Source organism: Malaclemys terrapin, chromosome 7 (assembly GCF_027887155.1).
Source record: "Malaclemys terrapin pileata isolate rMalTer1 chromosome 7, rMalTer1.hap1, whole genome shotgun sequence".
Lineage (NCBI taxonomy): Eukaryota > Metazoa > Chordata > Testudines > Emydidae > Malaclemys > Malaclemys terrapin.
Window position 1 is genome coordinate 91,491,799 of NC_071511.1, and position 20,833 is coordinate 91,512,631.

The following is a 20,833-nucleotide window of genomic DNA, read 5'->3' on the forward strand; positions in this document are numbered from 1 at the left end:
TTTCTCTGCATTCAGAAGGGCTAGAACCCTACTTTTTAAATGAAAACTGAGATTCAGGTCTCAGGAGCCCAAGGGGGTTAAGAAAAATACCAAATATCAGGAGACTGGGGACTAGAACTGTGTTTTCCTATGTGATTTATTTAGTGCCGTGCACAACAGGACTCTAAACCTGAGCAGTGCTATGATAAAAATAAACAATAATCTTTATTAGTAAAGCATTTAAAAATACTCCTGCAAAAAAAGACATTCATACTACTGGCGTATTTCAAAGGGAACATGAAAGAATCTTTTTACATGTAAGAACTGGAATCTTCAGATATTAATCAAGGAAATTAATTGATTAATCAAGGAAATTGATTAATATCTGAAGATTAGGGAAATAGATTAATATCTGAAGATTAGGGAAAAACAGAATTGCTTTTCAGGCAACAGCTAGGTGCCACTACAACCTCACTGTCTCATTGTTGTTTAGCACCTAACTGTGTTAATCTTGTCATTCAGCTCATTAAAACAGAGGCTCTCTGCACTGAGAGAGCACACAAGAACTGGAGAAAATGCACAATTTCTGTCGCACTGCATGACCCAAGTAGTGTTTAGTGGCAATTTCTGGGTCTAAAGGGTTTAGGTGCGGTAACAACCGTTTTTTTTTTGTTTTGTTTTGTTTTTTAAAAGCCCACTGAAAAGTAAGGGTGAATGCAAAAATATACAAAAATGGAAATGGATACTAAATATATACACTAAATAGGCTTGGAAAGATGAAATAGATCAAAGGTTCCAGACAGTAAGTGCTGAAATGCACTCCTGTGCAGAGGGCCAGAACATGGCCTATGCGTCACTTAAATTCCACTTAAGCTCTTAAACGAAGGATTCCAGCAAACAGAACCTGCTCTTGCCTTGTTTTTCCTGTTATGGTACATAATGAAAGATTCATAAATATTTCAACCCTTTGACCGCAGTAAGGGAAAGCCAACACTGCATTTCAATCCTATGATGGCAAAGGAGAGGATTTGGAAAGCATGCAGATTAGAGGACTATTGAATATGTGATGCAGAGTGATCACTGGAAATTGTTTTTCCTTTCTCTTAGCTCCTGCACTCTCTGTGAGGACAAATGAGAAGTGCATCCAGACAGCTCACAGATCCACTGGCCCATCCCATCCCTAGTTTTGTGTCAGACTATTCTCTGTAAAAGCAAAAAATAAACAAAAATGAAATATTTCATCTCTGTCCAGTCTCACTGACTAAATAAGGGAGAGCCATGGGACTTCCAGATCTTGGTGTGTAGTGATTTATGAGTTGTTTAAACAACAACCATCATCATCATCATCATTCTCCCCATTCCAGATCTGCTTTGGATAACAAATAATTATTGTGTAATTCTTTCTCCCTGCTATTCATTGCCTCCCAGACTCTGCATAACAAAACAATTGTATTTGTCAAGTGCCTAATATATTATTTTCAAAAGTTGTCTCTTGCTTAGAGTCCTATCAGGATTGCTCAAATTCTCAAAGAATGTTGTAAAACAATTCTAGAGTAAATATTCCATTAGATCCTGATTCTCTAACATTTTTGTGGTGGCAGAGAACAGCTTCTGTGAAGGGGGCTGCTCCCTGCAGGCCCACAACTAGTGGTTAGTGAATGGCCATAAATTAAAGGCAGCAAAAGCTTAGGAACCACAAGTAAGAGACATAAATAAATAAATAAATAAAACGTGAAGTACATCACTGTTTTTGTTTCTGCCAGGAGTGGAAGAGAACTAGGCATTTGATTTATGACTTCCAAATTACAATGGGCCGGGTCCTTGAATTTATGGTAGGGGAAGTCCTCTGTTCTGGGGGAATCCCAGCAGGCATTGACCCTGGAATGCTCCTGAAGGTGAGGTTCTACTGCAGTTTCCTCTCAGTAGTTGCAATCTCAGACTACATAAAGCCAGTACCAAGGGCAAGAAGTGACGGCTGCTCACCCCCTCCCAAGGGAAAGAGGAAAACTCACTATGGTTTTCCTTCTGGAGTTTCCTTTGACATATATTTTGAGGAGTGGTGATTGCCCCCCCGAAGAAGTGGGGTCTGACATCCTAGCTGCATGAATTTGCCTCTGCCCCCCAACTTTCCCTGAGTCCTGGCAGGCTCTGGTAGAGCAGCGCTGACAGGACTTCCTTCCCTGCAGGCATTGACCTCTGCCCCTGCCACACTGCCAAAATGTGAGGTTCCATTAAAGGGAAGTACTTCTCAGGAGCTACACACTCAGGCCATATGAGCTTCTGAGAACATTCCGCCTGGGTTGGAGTGAAAACAATGTACATCTCCTGAACCCTATACCCCCCGCTCCCTCTGTGCTTACCCAAACCACAAGTTACTTACCATTAGGAAATCAAATGCTGGCACAGAATTTTAAAAGGCTTGCTTTTATTTGCAAATGTTTCCAGTGACTTTACAAGCGTATTCATTATTCATACCTATTTGCACTTTATTTCTCACATTGGAAAGATTGTCAGGTCACCTCGTTCTCTAATGATGAAGCTCCACAGGCTCCAAGAAGTATTATTCGTAGGTAGAAATTAGAGATATTGGTGTCATCAGTGCCTTGAACTGTACATGGAAACCATTTGACACTATGGTAGTGAGTGGGGGGGGGGAGGGGAAATAAAGGCACTCCATGAATGGCACTGTCTGTGCTTACCTCTTAAATCTGGATAAGGTACTATAACAAATAGAAGTGGGTGAAGTATGAATTGAAATGGATTTTTAAATAGTTCAATTTAAAAGTTTGAGAAACCATTAATTTCTCTTCTACAGACTAAGTAAACATCAAGGATAAACTGGAAATGCAAGGTATTGTACAAAAAATTCCTAATTTGGGGTGGGGGTTGTCTCTTAAAAGTACAGTTATCATTTTTGCATTTTAAAATTCATAATACTGAAAGCTAATGAGCAGTTTTCAGATATTCTGGATTTAATCAGTGAGAAACAAGTTCAAATCCCTTCAATGCCCAATGTGTATTCTGATCTAGTCTTTGTATTTGTTCCCTTCTTTGCAAACTAAGGCCTGGTCCACACTAACCCCCCACTTCGAACTAAGGTACGCAAATTCAGCTACATTAATAACGTAGCTGAATTCGAAGTACCTTAGTTCGAACTTACCGCGGGTCCAGATGCGGCAGGCAGGCTCCCCCGTCGATGTCGCATACTCCTCTCGCCGAGCTGGAGTACCGGCGTCGACGGCGAGCACTTCCGGGATCGATCCCAGAAGATCGATTGCTTACCGCCCGACCCGGAGGTAAGTGTAGACCTACCCTAAAAGGCTTTACGAAATGTCTGTGATATGTTCAAGTAATAAATTAGCCAGGCCATGCATCAGCCTTACTTTGTCTACAATCTATATTAACCTACCTTAAAATATTTTACACGGCAAACCTCAATGCATGTTAGCTAAAGAATGAAGTGCCCAATTGGGGCTAGATTGGACCACTTTTACTTACATCGAGTACCTTAGCCCCTGGAGTAGAGTCTTATTCATATTGAATAATACCTCCACAACAGTAAGGACGGCAGAACCTATCCCTTCATTAACACGCCACTGCCTAGTCTAGCCTAGACATTTTACTATGTACGATTTTAGACCTCAGCAAATGTGCACTGTTTTGGAAGTGAATGTAATATACGTTACCACTGCTTGATAATATAAAGTTCATATGAGGGAGAGGGATATGGATTAGAGGGAAAGTTTGCCTGCAGAAGCCCAAACTGTTACAGTAGATATTTTTTCCCCTGTAAAACAATCCTCCCTCCTTTATCTCCTTCCCAAACAGCAGGTAACAAAGCGTCAAACTTTTTGGAGTTTTAAATCCACACATTTCTTTTTATTGCCTTTTAAAATATTGTTCCTTTTAAAATGTCCAAGATGAAAGTTACAAATCATTTAAAAAAAAAACTCCACACAATTGAATTAAGTCCAGTTAAAAAATAGTGGATGTGAAAGCTTTGTGTTTGCTAAGTGGACTAGCCTTTCATCTTCCAGCTGCAGTCTTACTACTCATTGTTTGTTGCTACCAAAGCAGTAAATGTTGTTTGTCCTCAGTGGAAAACCTAGGACTGTGAATCTTTGAAGTGTTTTCTGTTACTTATTGTCACCTACTGTTCCTGTCAGCAAACTGAGATAAAGCTGATGGACTCAAGGTGTCTGGTCTAATTCCTTTATTGACACATAGTCTTGTCTTCAAACACTTGTGTAAATGAATAAGTGTCGAGATAGTAATGTGTCAGTAATAGCCTGCCAGATAAGTGCCATTGTTTATGTACTGATCCTTGCTTCCTAAGGTCCTAACAACCCCAAAATCTTACAAATTAGCACCTCACTGAGATCAAAGATTTTTCTTTCTGCAATTACTTATTTGTACTGCTGAGCAAATGAGACTTCTTTAAACTGTCTCTTCCCAGCTCAAATCTTACTGTTGCATAGAACAAATGGTGAAATTATGTCTACTATTTAGGAAGAAGTAATACCAAAGCATAATTTTTTTCTGTAATTAGCTATGCAAGTTGCATTAAAAACAAAAGCGACCTCTTAAATATCAGTTTTCCTTCCTTCCTTCTATTTTAAGCATGGCGGAAAGAAAAGTTCTGTAATTGCTCTTAATAATGAACCTCTGTGATCCTTGAAAATAACAGTGGTATTGCTATATATGGAGACAGACATACTTCCAAACCCTTCAATTTCCTATAGTATTCCTAGCTCAACAGATTTAGTCTGATAAACACTGTTATCTAACTTCAGCTTGTCATGCCCAAAGTTCTTTATTCTTACACACATCCCCTTTCTTTTTTCCCTGTGTGTTCCAAAAGCCCTATGAGACCATAAATGATCAGAATTCCTAAATATTTGGTGGGGAGGAAAAAAGTTTTGTCTTATAGGATGGAGCTAACATTCCATCATGCAATACTGTTCATTTTGCTCCTTGCCCCCATAAGCTTATGATGAAAGAGGTAAATAACTGCTTGAACCTTATGACTACAAATATATTAGTCTAATTACAATTTTAAAAGATCATAGTCACTAAAGTGCTTTATTAGCATGAATGAGGGAATTTGCTTGGTGTTCCCAGAGGGACATTTTGAAATGCTAATGACTGATCATGTGCAAGACAACGTGCCAAAACCAAAATAGGAGCAGTTAAAATAACTATTACCATTCCCCCGTAAAACGTGACTTGTCTGGAATGGTATACACATACGAAAAGGCATCTTTCAACTTGTCAGTCTCTTTTGCTTGATCCATATATTTTACACACTAGAGGACATTTATGATCTTTCTTTTATCTTATTGTGTTCAGTTGTGTGCAAAACAAATTTAGTAAACCCAATAAAATTGAAGGAAAATTTAATTCAATATATTGGAAGGGTATGTGATATGCAAAGGATATGTGCTAGAACTGAAATATCCAATTCATCCACTGAATTCACTACCTAAATAACATTGGCCCCTGTGGTGCAATCCAAACTACTAGTACTTGGAAAAATCTCATATTTGGTGTTTTATTGCCTGAAGAAAAGACCTGTAAAATACATCATCTTGAGCTGTAACATTCACACCTCTGTCATAGTATCACATATACACACACTCACCTACCAATTAGAAGTATGTCTTTATTTTGTGGAGGAGAAGGAATTAAAAACAGTGATGATAATAACCTATTCCTTTATTATTAAGCATTTCTTTATACAGTATCTGTTTTCGGTAATACTAGTGCTAACAATTTTTCAGGAAACTAGTTTGTAGGAGTTACAATGCGGCATGGATAAGCAGCATGCAGAATGTGCTATGTGACTATATACTGTTGTAGCTGTGTTGGTCCCAGCATACTAGAGAACAAGGTGGGTGAGTTAAAATCTTTGATTGGACCAGCTTCTGTTGGTGAGAGAGACAAGCTTTCGTGCTTAAACAGAGTTCTTCTTCGGGTCAATTATGTGACTATAAAACTGTGCTATATACAAAGCATTATGGCCAAACTGAAGTTAGCATAATTTCCCTAGGCAGTGGTTCTTGAATGTGCTGTGAACATTTGCTTTCTAAATAATTCCTTTCATATCCTACCATAGCTAAGAAAACTGGCATACAGCACATGTACAGTTCTACTGGCACAAGTGTTTCAGTGTCAGTGCCACCTTCTTATTAGTTGGTCAGCTAGAAACCCACATCCAAGTTTCTTTAGAAAAATCACTCTGCTATTTCACAGACAAAGAGAGAAAGGGACAGAGACTTTATCCACTAGCACTAATGGTAACCTCTTCCATCATAGGTATCTCCATTTTTTCACCCCTCCCCCACTCTGGTTTTTAATTACGTCTTGCCTTCAAAGAATGCAATATGAGCTATAGCACAAGCTATATGACATATCTTTCTGTCAATGTACCTACCTGCTTTCATTAGCTATAAAACTGTCCTGGTAGCTAAAGATGAAATTGGAAAGATTTGCCATCACCAAATACACATGGCTTTCCATAAGCACTGGATTCTTTTTGTGTAATTTTTTTCAATGTATTTACTTTCCCCTTTTAGAAGGTCATACAATATATTTTTTTCTCAGTCTATTTTTCTGGATTTTAGGATTCATCAGCAGGAAGTAACAGGGTCAGTAGAGTAAAATCTTGCAAATCCCAAGAGTCTCCTCCTCACTTCAATAGGAAATCCCATAAGACTCACAAGATCTTGTTCTGGCATTCATGGCATCTTGCTGGATTTTGAGTGGCCAGCACTAGCTATATTAGTAGTGTGGCTCTGTAGGACTTCTGTTAACAGGTATAACAAATACAGCAACACTTTTGCTGAGACTAAACGTCCATTTTTCTAAAACCCACTTTTATTTTCTGTGTGCTTAAGATGTCTCTATGGTAACTTTGCTCTCATTGCAAATCGTGCAGTAGCAGTGAAACAGAATTACTGCCAAATGTGGCTAGAATATCTCAAAAATATCCTGCATTGTTCTTTGGCTATGAATACGTAACTGCAGTCAATGTGGTTTGTGTTGTTGTAAAATGGTCAAAATGAAATCTGTGTTCAATGTGCCTAACTTCCAAAGCAACACCACCAAATATTTTTTTGTTTTTTTTTTTCTCGTTTTAAGGTTATGAAATGACTTCAGGGAATCACTGTAGCAAATTGTGAGTGATGATGCATGAAATGAAAACCTCCTGCCCAGTGGAAAGAGACTATTGTAAAGATTGTGTTGTTCTCCTTGCTGCATGTTATATAAACAAACATACTTAAAAGATTTAGCTCAGGTCTCATAGACAGTTATACATCTCAAGACCAAAATACAAAGAAAATACTTTGCGGGATTTGTACTATTTTCCCCTATGTTCCTTTTTACATGCAAATAAATAGATGGCCTATGGGGAAAAGAGTAATTTACTTCATTAATTCCCCCCTCCTTCCTTCCTTTATATTATTGTTAAAAATAACATTTAGAACTTGATAAATGTCTTAAACCATGTTTTCATTTATTTTAAATGAGAAAATCTTTCCCCCTTGACCTGTAGAAGCAGAGTTGCTTGCCTCACTTTCTCATACCCACTGAAATGGCTGCTTACCATATAAGGAAATCAGATTTAGCTGGAGAGGCTCTGAAACAAGGGTATGCCTTTAATTAAGGGCTTGTCCACATGTTGGAGTAATGCACACTACCGGGATGTGATGTCTATAGTGCACTAATGGATTGCGCATTGATTGAGCCAAGTAGGCAAGGCTATTGTGCACTAAAGGTTAAAGCACACTACTAGGGAATTTTTAGTGTGCCCCAGCAGGGCCTGCATAAACTAACTATTGCACAAAATATTAGTGAGCTTTAGACATCACCCCCCCCCCATAGCATGCATGCATTACCCCACCATGTAGACAAGCACTAAGTTAAGTGCCATCAAGATTAATAAGGATAACTGCAGGCAAGTCATGGTTATTTATTTGTTTTGAAAATGCACCTAATGCTTATGCCAATCTCTAATTATTAGTGATTAGCATGAGACATTCAGTGGGAGGAGATTATCCCATGCCTGCCTTCTCTGGCCTTTTGCAACTTCCTCTAAAGCATCTGGTACTGACTGCGGTAGGACACAGAATATTGGACTAGATGAACCATGGGTCTGATCCCATATGGCAATTTCTGTGTTCCTATGTACCCTATTTTTCTACCTAGAATACTGGAACGTAGGCCCTGATCTGCAAAGATGTTTAGGTGCCTAATTCCCACTGATTTCAATGGGCGTTAGGCATTTAAATACCTTTGAAGCTCTAGGCTATAGTCTCCCACCATAATTTCCTCTAGAACAGTGGTTCTCAAAGCCGGTATGCCGCTTGTTCAGGGAAAGCCCCTGGTGGGCCAGGCCGGTTTGTTTACCTGCCTCGTCCGCAGGTTCGGCCGATCGCGACTCCCACTGGCCGCAGTTCATTGCTCCAGGCCAACAGGGGCTGCGGGAAGTGGCACGGGCCGAGCGATGTGCTGGCCGCTGCTTCCCGCCACCCCCATTGGCCTGGTGCGGCAAACAGTGGCCAGTGGGAGCTGCGGTCGGCCAAACCTGCGGACGCGGCAGGAAACAAACCAGCCCTGCCCGCCAGGGGCTTTCCCTGAACAAGCGGTGGACCGGTTTTGAGAACCACTGCTCTAGAAACTTTTCACAATGTGATGCACTCCTAAAACTAATTATGGACATCTTTTTTCTCAGATACATATCCTTTGACCCAAACAGTGAAAACCTTAGCACTGATGAACTAGCTAGTATATCTATCTGTCCATTTCTGATATACAAATCACCATGCTATCTAGAAATTATATAGATAGTTAAGGAAAACAACATTTACCATTAATTGATATTTATACAGTACCATTAGTGTAGATGGTACTAAAAAAAAGAAAAAGAAAAAGTAAAAACAGTTTCTGTGAGAGCATCCTATTGCTCCACCTATCCTTTGTTTGGCCCACTTTCTTAAATGGGACTATTTGTCTGTCTCATAAATATATTTCTGGGTTACATTCTGCAGCCACCTTTATTAAGAGAAGGCTCTTGCATACAGAGCGGTCATATATTAAGCTCTACTGACAAGGTTCAGGCACAGTAATCTTTGTTGGCAGGCAGTTTCACAATGGTGGGTCTTCCATTGAATACACACTGTCCTCAGCTGCTGAGAGCTTCATCATTAAGCCATAGAATTCTCAATAAATGCAGTTCTTATGGTGGCCTCTGGAAGAGCTGGGATTTAATTAAAGATTAAAACCAGGACTGTGGAGTTCTAGGGCACTGTGCTTTTGTCAGTTTGTCTTATCGAAGTGGAGGGCTGCTGCATGTTGAACTCACTGGAGCTTCCATGTGGCATTAACCTCAGAAACCCAGTGTAAATGACCTGAAAATTTGTATATAGTACCAAACAGTAAGACATTTGTGGAGCTTCACCAGTTAATGTTTCATAAGTAGACAAAAGTTAGCAAACTTTTCTATACTACCTACATTAGTACCACTTTTAAAGTGAAATCCATCAGAATGCACTTCTGTATGAAAAACTGAAAATCGGTTCAGGTCAAATTCTGCTTCATTGGATGTAAGACAAAAGAGTGATTTCCCCTTTGAACTCAGTCCCTAAGAAACAATTGATTGAAAATGGTTAAATCATTAAGTAAAATGATTAAGTATTCATATTTTGTCACTGTTGCATTCTGCAGTGTCTAGCATGTATGGATGATCTCAGAACAATCCATTATCTGATTTCAGGCCACAGTAATCAGCAAGTAGAACACCAGATGTGAGATTTTTCTATTTAATGTCCTGCTTCTTTTGAAGTGTGAGATTAATGACCATATCAGATTGTTGACTTTACAGAGGCTTTCGTCAGAGCTAATGTCATTGTGAGATACTTTGATACCAGGAGGATGATACTCATGTCTGATGAAATCTACCAATACACAAAGATAGATTGAACATACTTCTGTGTTATTAATCTGTACAAACAATAAGAAAATGTTTACTCAGCAGGTTATAGTTTTACTTTAGCTAACAGCTTTTTGAAGTAACTGAATTAACCTACTTAACATAGTTACTGATATCTCAGAAGCACACTGCAAGGGCAAATAAGAAATGTTTCGTGTATTGAACTGTTAGCAAAAAATATCAGCTATGAAATTTGTTTTCTCTCATATATGTAAACAATGGCACAAGGGTAGAATAGGCTCTTTTTCTAAAGTGAATTTAATGCCCATGAAAGTTGATCCATTAGAAAATAAAGTGTTCTGTTTATCCACCGAACAGGCACAACATCTATTAGTACTTCTATAGTGTTTTTCATCTTCAAAGCACTTTACAAACAGTAACTCATTAACACTCAAGTGAGAAAGGTAAGCAACTGGCACATGAATACTGACAGGTGAGCTTATCCACACTGCCTTGACAATGTTCCTTAACCATGATCTGGAGAGGGGTAAAGGTGGTATTTTTATGTTTTATTCCAAATGGGTTAATAAGCAAGTGTGGGGAAAAGGAACAGAAAAACCCCCAAAGTTTGAGAGTTGTTGAAACTGCCAGTCATAGTGATTGTGATTAGACTTGTCTGTTATTCCAAATATAACTTTAATTGTATGTATTGGATTTCTCCTTATGAGACTGGTAACCTGGATTTTAAATGGGGAGGAAAGCAAACTTTTAACTGACCAAGTAATAGTTGAATTTAGTAGTGAGAGAGAGCTCTGGCCCCAGTCTGGCCACTAGAACTGTGGAGTCCTTAACCACCAGCCTCTATGCCAAGGTTGCTCACAAAGGACCTTAATCTAACAAAGCACTTGACCACATGCTTAACTTTACAGTCATGATTATTCCCTGTGACTTTGATGGGACTATTTATCTGCTGAAAGCTAAGAACATCCGTAAGCACTTTGTCGGATGGGGCCCAAAGAGCCCCTTTATCTGCTGCCAGAGTCCCTAAGCACCACTGAATATGTCAAGGATGTTCACAGGGGAGTGGAGAATAAAGTCACCACTCTGTCCCCAGTGTGCCTGGTGCCTCTGGCATCCTTGGGGTAACTTAAAACTTTTCCCTCATATTTATATTTTTCTTCATAGTGAGGGCCTTCACTCATATGGGCTTATTAAGTCCTTTATGGAGCTATAATTGTATGTGTTGGACTTTCATCAACATAAGGGTTTTATTTTGTTTGGTGCAGAGTATTTACATTTGTTCAGTTAACTGCTTCATGTTTCTATATCAAAACTGATGTCTGTATAAATGTGCATGGGGTGTATATATATATATACCCTCAAGGATGGCACTCACAACCCTGGGTTTAGCAGGCCAATGCTCAAACCACTATATAAATAAATAAATGTGTGTATTTATTTATATATATAGGAGGGGGAGGGATAGCTCAGTGGTTTGAGCATTGGCTTGCTTGCTAAACCCAGGGTTGTGAGTTCAGTTCTTGAGAGGGCCACTTAGGGATCTGGGGCAAAATCAGTACTTGGTCCTGCTAGTGAAGGCAGGGGGCTGGACTCAATAACCTTTCAGGGTCCCTTCCAGCTCTATGAGATAGGTATACCTCCATATATATATATATATATATATACACACACACAGAGACATCAGTAATGATATAAGTGTATATATATATGCACACAGAGAGAACTTAATAGTTTTCTAAATTAGATTCCAGTGGTTTAGCAGGCAACCTTGGGGTTCATAATGTGGTTTTTTGTTTTGGTTTTTGTTTTGGTTTTGAAAATATATTTAACATTATTTTCTTACTGGCTTAAGGAGATATTTTCCTCATTTTTAGAAATCTCTATTATGCCTTCAAAGCACAGACAAAAATGACAATTTTAAGAATACTTTTTTGCTAGAAATTCCCATGGAAAAGCAGTACAAGAAGAGCAACATCTGTACTTCATTGTTACGATCATACTCTGTCTACTATGGCTCTACAAGTAGTTTGAATAACAGATGAGATTCCAGTGACTATGCAGCCAGTCTTATTAGAAATTATGGCCAGACACTGGACTGTGCTTGCTGCAGCTTGGGGCACGAAGGTGAAATGAGGGGCAAAACCACCTTTGCACACCCCGATCTCGGCATGACCAGCACTGATCCAGTCCCTAAAGATGACTCAGCTTTACATTGGTAGCCAAGTAATCATTATTCCTGTAAGGGTTGAAGTGTTGAATCCATAACACTATGGACTTCATCCTACTCGTTTTGATCTAGTGGCAAAATTCCCAGGTGAAATCCTGGCTACACCAAAGTCAGTACCAAAATTACCATTGACTTCAACGGGTCCAGGATTTCACCCCCAGGAGCTGAACCCACATACTGAATTTTACAGCAGAATTTACTGTCTTTCCCACTTCAATATTGCTTTTAGAAGATATCAGAACATTTTCTGGTCTAATGCAATTCCAATGGAATAAAGCCAAAGCATATTATGAAAAAATTAGGAGTTCTGTGACAACCTGAGATTAGACTAGCCAATTTTTCTAAAACCCCCTCATAACAATTAAAACAAATATTAGTATCAGTATTTGGTACATGATAAAAAAAAATCTAACCCTTCCCTCCAGTGAGGTTGCATAGATGTAAATGAGAACAATTTGGCCAATTATTTAATTTTATTTCATTAATAAGAAAGTTTCTTATAAATGTATCTGTGACTCAAAAAATACTTTCATTCCTCATTCCAAGGGGATTAATATTATCCCAAAAATTCTTATAAGGAATTTACAATAAGAAGGTGGGAAAGAGGGGAACAGATAAAAGATAAGAGGGCACAGAGAGTTGTTAGGAAGTCAGGTTTCTAAATGGATAAAAGTAATACATCATGTAAAAGGCATATCATTACATATCACTACTTATCTCTCTATCACAGTTTTCAGATTTATAAAAACTGAAGGTCATAGGTGCTGACTCCCTGGGTGTTCTGGGGCTGGAGCACCCACAGGAAAAAAATAGTGTGTGCTCAGCATTCACCGGTAGCCCTGTAGATCGGCGCCTCCCCTTCCTCCCAGCGCTTCCCGTTGACCCGCGGCCCCACTGATCAGCTCTTCCCTTTCCCTCCCAGCACCTCCCGCCCACCAGGATCAGCTGTTTAGCAGCCTGCAGGAGGCGTTGGGGGGAGGGGGAGGAGCGGGGCCGGGAAGAGGCAAGGCTGGGGTGGGGGTTTGGGGGAAGGGTGAAGTGGGAGAAGGGATTGAGCACCCCCTAGGAACTGAGGAAGTCGGCGCCTATGAGTCTGATCCTCATTTACACTAAGGCCATTCCATCACTCTGGCAGGTAAAGTGGTCTTCAAGTGGGTATAAATTGCATTTCAAATACCATGTCAAAAAAGGCATCATATTGACAATGTACAGTGCACAGCATTCAAACCATTCCAATTTTGCCTTTGTAATTGGATAACATTACTACAATATTACCCACACTTTTCTTTTTACATTTATATCCACTTCAAGGTCCCATTACTTTGCTAGATCAGCCAAAGGAAACTTAATGTGGTATATCCAGCCCTGTATGTGCACCATTGTGGTGTACTAAGAAGAAATAAGTGTATATAATATAAGTGCTACATTTTGACATGTCGTTTTCACTTCTTTAAATTATAGCTTCATAGTTATCAATCACCTGCTAAGGGACACTCTCTTTCACACTCCTGCATCTTCCTGTCTGCTGGTCATGTCAGAAGGTCACAAAGCAGGAGCATGGAGATTTATGAGGTTTTATGTAGCACACGAAAGCTCTGAATAAGTTTGAACAGTCCTGCTGGGACATTTCATTCCATGGAAAGTATGAGGGAGAGGATGCAAGCGTGTGAATCAGTTGCCTTTATAGCAATTGCTGAACTGAAAAACACTCCAGGCTACATAATTGTGATTGAGGATAAATTAAAATTCTGTGTGGGGAAGTAACTTAGGGATATTTTTTTAAAGAAACCCTAGGAAAAAATCAGCCTATTCATATGCTAGGTAAATTTTGTGTGCCAGATAACTAACTGCCTTTCATTTAAAGAGATAGTGTGTGAGCTAATGCCTTTATAGAAAAATGGCCCTAATGGAAATACTTCTGAGATGATAGCCTGAGAAACTATACGTCATGCCATGCCATCAGGATTTCACTTTGAATATTGCCTTTGCTGTTACTTGTGTCCTTATCCTACTCCACCTGTAATCAGTGGGAGTTTAGCCACTAGTTCAGTGGAAATGGTATTGGGCTCACAGCACTATAGATTTAACTCTGCTATCTTTACTCATATGAATAGCCCTCACTCAAATGAGATATCCCATTTAAATCAATTAATGTGACTTGAAAGGGTTATTGGAGTAGGCTTTATGATTTTAGACCCCATCTTCCCAGTTTACTGGGCTTGCATGAAGTCTCATTGAAGTAATGCAGTGAATTGCAAAATCAGGGCCTCTAAGACAAGTCAAATAAAGCTAAATAAAAACACAGCAACTTTTATCTTCATACAGTTTGAATAGCTTGAATGTAAATTCATTCTTTAAAGGCAGGCTTAGATTAATTCAGAAAATATACTGTAATGTTTTAAAGGTTTCCCATTAAAAATTTGGATGGAATGCAAAGTTAAAAAGTGCCAAATCCTTCACTTTGCTACTGCTCTGTATTTATGTATCTGTTGATCCACTATGGTTTACAGAGACTGCCTTCGTATCACACTACGCAGGCATGTTCATGCTAAGTGTCTGATAACCAGGCTGGACTATTTAAAGAAGAGCATGCCTATACTTTTCTAACTGTCACTTTTTCTTAAGTAGTAAAGAGCAAAGAATTTGGAGAAAGGCTTTCTCCCTGGAATGTGGTCTGTTAAAGGGGATTAAATGTTACTTTCTCCAGGTTTAGATGGAAATATTTTAGGCTTTTTTGTTTTGTTTGTATTTGCATATTCTTATGATGTATAGCTTGTAAAGTTCCATTCTTAGATAATGATTTTCTCAAGATTGTTTGAAGCACAAAATCTTCTTCTGCCAGAAGTGGCAACTAAATCAAAAAGACTTTTTTGGTGCACAGTTAAAATAATGTTTTTTATTATACAAAGAGTAAGTGTGCAGTAAGTTCCATAAACCTATACTTAAATGATTCATTGTTCAGCATCCGATACAGTGCAACCCTGATCTTGTCAGCTTCTAGGCACTAGCACAATGCAAATGTTTAATAATAATTTGGTACCGTGGACAAGGAAACTGCCAGAGCCAGGCTGTCACCTGATGAAGCAAAGTAAATTCAGAAGAATACGAACTTTTATATTAGTGCCTCACAATATAAAGTCCTTAGTAATGGAGAAATTACTAAATATCATTTTAAGAGGTCGACATTTCCTAACAATCAGATGGTGCCTCAGTTGTTAAAGTGTCTATTGTGTAAGGTGTCCATGGCTACTCACCTCATTTCCCTTCCTCCTCTCCTGGGCCCTAGAAAATGACTATTTTCTCCCTGAGGTGGGGCAATTTCCACCTAGCTCACTAACAAGCAACTAGGAGCAGTCTTAAAGGGCTAATGCAACATATAGAACAAAATCCTGGTGAAACCCCTGAAATGGAATTGTCAGCCAGGAGAGGTACTATGAAACTGGAAACTCTCCCCACAGGGCAATTGAACTGGTATCTCTTCAATGTTTCACGGAATGAAACACTCCCATTGACTTCAGTGGCATTGGATCAAGTCCTTATTGAACAGTGAGCACATGAAGGGTGAGTGTGGAATTGGGAGTTTCTTTCACAGTCAGAAACATCATAGGCAGAACCAGATAGCAGACAGAAAAGGAATTGGCTGCCCATCTACGTAAGAGATTCAGACAATTACAAAAGCTGGCCACAAATCTATTTGACAGGAGGATTTTATTCTTTTTAGCATGGACCCAGGGATTTTCAGGGCTTTAGACGGCTTGCAGAATGCAGAAACAGACATTCTTTTTTCTGAATTGAGCCTCTATAGTAAATTAGAACATCTGAGCTGTTATGGGATTGAGAGCTCAATAAAGGCTTTAAAAAAACACCATTTCTTGGGGAATGAAGGAAAAACAAGCCCTATGGTCTTGAAATTCAAAGTGTCATCTTATATTAAAACAGGAAGTATGATAACAGTAGCCATTCTTGCACTAGTTCATAGCAGTGTTTGGATACAGTTAAAGGAAAAGTTTGTGAGAGCCTTCCATGGCAAATCAAAATGTTCCAAAGAAATGAAAAGCTTTGAAGGGACCACCTACCATAAACACTATTCCCAAAGACTGCACCATCCAAAGAGTAAATGATAAACAGATGAATTTGCAAACTGCTATTTTTACAGCACAGTGTTGTAACTTTAACTTTCTTCCTGTGTTGAAGAAATATGCTTTCTAAAATATCTTTGGAACTGTTTAGGATTAACAATCAGTATATTCGTTTATATAAAACCCAATGCAATTTTGATCCAATGATCAGACACTTAGTGGTCATTAATTTGCTGCTAACCCAATCTTCTGTTTACCACATTATAACTGTTTTATTTTTGCTGACCACTGGTTTTTGCTTATATTAACATTGCCAGAGTACACACATGATTTTTCACAACTTTTGAAGATCTGTACAACATATACTGAAAAATGACCTTTCCAGTCATATTACAAAAATTAGTAGAGAAGTAAAAACATCAATAATGTAAGTTTCAGTATAATTGAAATTCAGGATCAAAGTTCATACTGTGCTTGAAGGAAAGGAAGCATATTGAGAAACATTTCATCAGTCTTGTATAAACCATTTCTACCTCCTCTACCTGCATCTTTCTTCTACCAGGAGCTCCATCTACCATTACTGGCTTCTGGTATGAAGGCCTCATAGGTAGCATAGGTGGTTTCTGGGATTTGTAGTTCTGTTGAGCATGAGATGTCACAGGTCAGTGAGCTTCATCTTAAAGAGAAATGGCTGGACATAGTCATAGGAAAAGCAGTACTATTTAAGAGAGAGAGTTGTAACTAGAAACAAACATGGGCAAAACACCCAGTTACAGATTTAAATAAGAAACACAAGGAAGCTGTGCAAGCTGGAGCTTGTCTGCTCTTAGGCCAAACTCCGGCTTTACGTGCACAAAAATGGTTTCTGAAGAGCTGCCTCATCATGAGAGGCTGGGACTCTGATGTATAGTACATAAAGTGCACATTTATTATGGCACTTGCATACTACAGTGATATGTAGTATTTGAGTATGTGTTTCATATACACAATACTTATTTACTTAGGGTTTTTATTGCAATAGGTGTGTGCATAGAGGTCCCCACTATTCACTGTTTAATGTGATAACTATAAAAATAATGTTTATTAGAGGGTTGATTGTTTAAATGGTCAAGTTAAACAAACCCAGTTAACTTAGTCCTTATTTGTAAATTTAGCGCTGCCTACCACATATTATTATGTCCAGCACTAGTGGGGGAGGGGAAAACTGGCGGCTCCCCCTTCTCTCTATGTGTGCATAAAGTGGGGAGAAGGCCAGTGTTCCCACAAAGGCCCCTGTTGAGGATGAAGCCTGAGGTAGCAACCCACTGAAAAAGCATCAGGGAGAGGAATCAGTAGTTGTGCTCCTCCTCCTTAACAAAAAAGGGGCCAGCGAGGAAAGTGAGACCTGTATTTCCAGAATACAGAAACTGTGGGGAATCTGGGGAATTAGGAAAAGCATACGTGTATTGGAGTCTTGGCAAAGTAGGCTGCACTTGTACCTCCAAAACCTAAAAGAGTGTTTTCCAGGATTTAGATCTAATTGGATCCCAAACTGGGATCACCTTACGCAGTGATCCATGTCCTTCAACTTCTCTGACTCCTCCGCTGCCCTTCCTCCCTCCTCCCCAAAAGGGTTAGTTGGTAGCTGCAATTCAAGAGCAGGCCTAATTCTAACTTCCTTCTATCGCATCTATCTGTACAAGGTCAAATTTAATGAGGAATCTGGAGTGCTGCTTTGAAAATGCCAGCAATAAAACTTTGCACATTAATCATTTCAATATCCTATTAAAATATCAAAGTAATATATACAGAGAAATATTATAGCTGAACTGAAAAACAAATACAATTTGAATGAATTTTACAAGCTCTCAGATCTTTGCATGAATGCTAGAGCCAGCTAAAAAAAACAAGATATGGATCATGTCACAGCCCAAAAAAAGACACCCCAAGACCATTGTGAGAAATAACAGGCTTGGCAAGAAAACTACTTGTAATGCACAAGAGACTGATTTGCCGAAGGGCTGAAATGAAGGAAAGTTGGGGCTGAGTTCCCTGCCTTTGCTGGAGTTCACGCCCTTTCTGGATACTGCTAAATCATCCCTTTGGGCTCATAAATATGCTTCTGGAGAGTAAACATTTGCCTTTGATTGCACAGAGTGCCACATTATTTGGGGGGAAAAAAAGGCCTCAGGGAAGGGTCGCCCCCCACCCCACAAGACACACCCAACCAGGATCAAATTACACAAGTTCAGTATAGTCACTGGACTATAAGTCAAAAAAGCATTTTTTGTTTAAATGGGAATATAAATTAGTAGAAACCCCAGTCTCTCACTTATTCAGCCTGCCGAACACACAGTTCTGGAACTGGATTTATTCTAGGTAGCCTTGGTTTAGCACAAGCTAAGACAAAACATTTGGTGAGAGCCTTTATAAAAACACTGGCAGCACATCACTAGAAATTTAAATAAAATCATCCAATCAAGCTAGAATCATGCTGTACTATAGTTAGAAGATGTTTGTCTGTCACTTTGTCACAGGGTGTTAGGGTCCCCTCCTGCATGTAGGGAGGCTTTGTTCAGGGCACTAAGACCCAGATCTTCAAAGGTATTTAAGTGGCCAACTTCAGTGTAAGTTAGGCACCTTAATACCTTTGAAGAGTTGGACCTAAAACCCAGTGTATGGGCAGGCTACAGGACTATAATGCAGACCCTCTGCAGCTCTTACTCAGCTCATTCGCTGAGACAGGGCCACTGTCATTCCAGACTCCATATAGTATGTGGGGGAGGGGGGAAGGTTGGGCTCTTTTGGGCCACCTGCAACTTCTGTGAGCCTCTTCTAAGCTTCCATAGATTTCCATCTAAAAGCTTCCTCTGACCTGACATACAGTCCCACAATTGCTCTTAAATGCTGCAGAGGGCTTTGCACTGGATCTCTGTACTTTGGATGAAGCTCAGATACTGAATTAATAATATCTGCGTACATACCTATCTTATAACAATTCTTCATCCAAATACACATGTACCTACCTGTATATAAAAATGCTACAGCTGCTTGTGGTGTAACCCTGCATAACAATACTGTCCCCAAAAATCTCTATTTGTCTCTATTAGTCTTGTGCCAACATTCATGCAAAAAGTACCCATAGATCCTGTGTTCTTACTTATAAATATCCAAACCTCACCTAAAACCTGCATGCCTACCTGTGTATTTTACATGTATATACTTATACTTGCCTATAAAAATCCCTGTACAAACCAAAGATGATAAAACCTTTTCAAAATATATATTAATTCTTTTCCAGCAATACATTTATAATGTGATTAGTTTTACCAGTTTTCTAAAGCTGGCATCTGAGAACACATTTCACATATAGAGATAGCCAAGTTAGGAAAAAGAACAGTTCAGCCATATCATGTGGGATTGTATCTATACAATCAACTATATTTGGAATTGGTTACTTGTTTAAATAATCAAATTAAGTTATGACACAATTAGTGCTAACTTGATCTGTCCTTCGCCAAACAACTAGAGTTCATAAAACCATTCATGGCAGCTCTAAATTGACTGATGAGGACCAAGTTAACTGGGTTTGCAATACTTAACCATTTAAACAAGCTACCCTTTAGTAAACATTATTTTTATAGTTATCACATTAAACAGTGAACCTCTATGCACACACCTATTGTAATAAAAAACATAAATAAACAAGTATTATGTGCATGGAATACACTGCTAAATTGTTCTTTAATTTATGAAAGATCTTAAATCCAGCTACAGATTAAAAATAAACCTGTAAACCTTATAACATGGCAAGGAAATAAGTTTTTTTTTCTGCTGTGAGACCACACTTGTGCACTTGTTACCTAATCCCAAAGGCCTATATCAGAGGTTCCCAACCTTTTCTTATTGCGTACCCCGTTCCAGATCTACCAGCTGCTCGCATAGCCCTACCCTTCTCATCACTGATACTTTGTGTGGTGTTCTTAACACTACCTGTCTTTAGCCATCTGTCCAAATTTCACCATTATGCACAGATATAGTTATAGTGTGATGTATACAACTGGAAAAAAAAAAACCTGACTTAGGTCTGAGCTCAGGGCATTTGCTGGGCACCTGAACCTGCGTTATACAGTGATTGGCAGCGAAGGCTCTGTACATCAGTGTTCTCACTGATACATCTTGAAGTAAATTAACTACTGTATTTTGTATAACAAATTTCCACAGAGTTTTAAAGCTTTGAGGCGCCTATTATGAAAAATTCAATAAAAATAATAAAATAAAATAAATAAAAACACAATTTCTCCCACGTAGCCACCCCAAAGATGTCTCGAGCACTCCCCCAAGTATGCATGCCACGGTTTGGGAACCCCTGGTATATATCCTGTTGAATTCTGAAGGTTTGAGCACATGATAGTATTGCCTTAACTGATATCTGACATACAATCTAATATTGTATATATGTAGACGTTGTGAGGGTACAAATACAAGACAGGTGCACTTTATTATACTAAGAAAATGGGTTGAACACAATGTGTCTCTGTCTTGTAAGTTTACAGGTCATCATAATCCTTTTTATCATGTTAGAGTTTAAAATAAATACCATATGATGCTTTTATT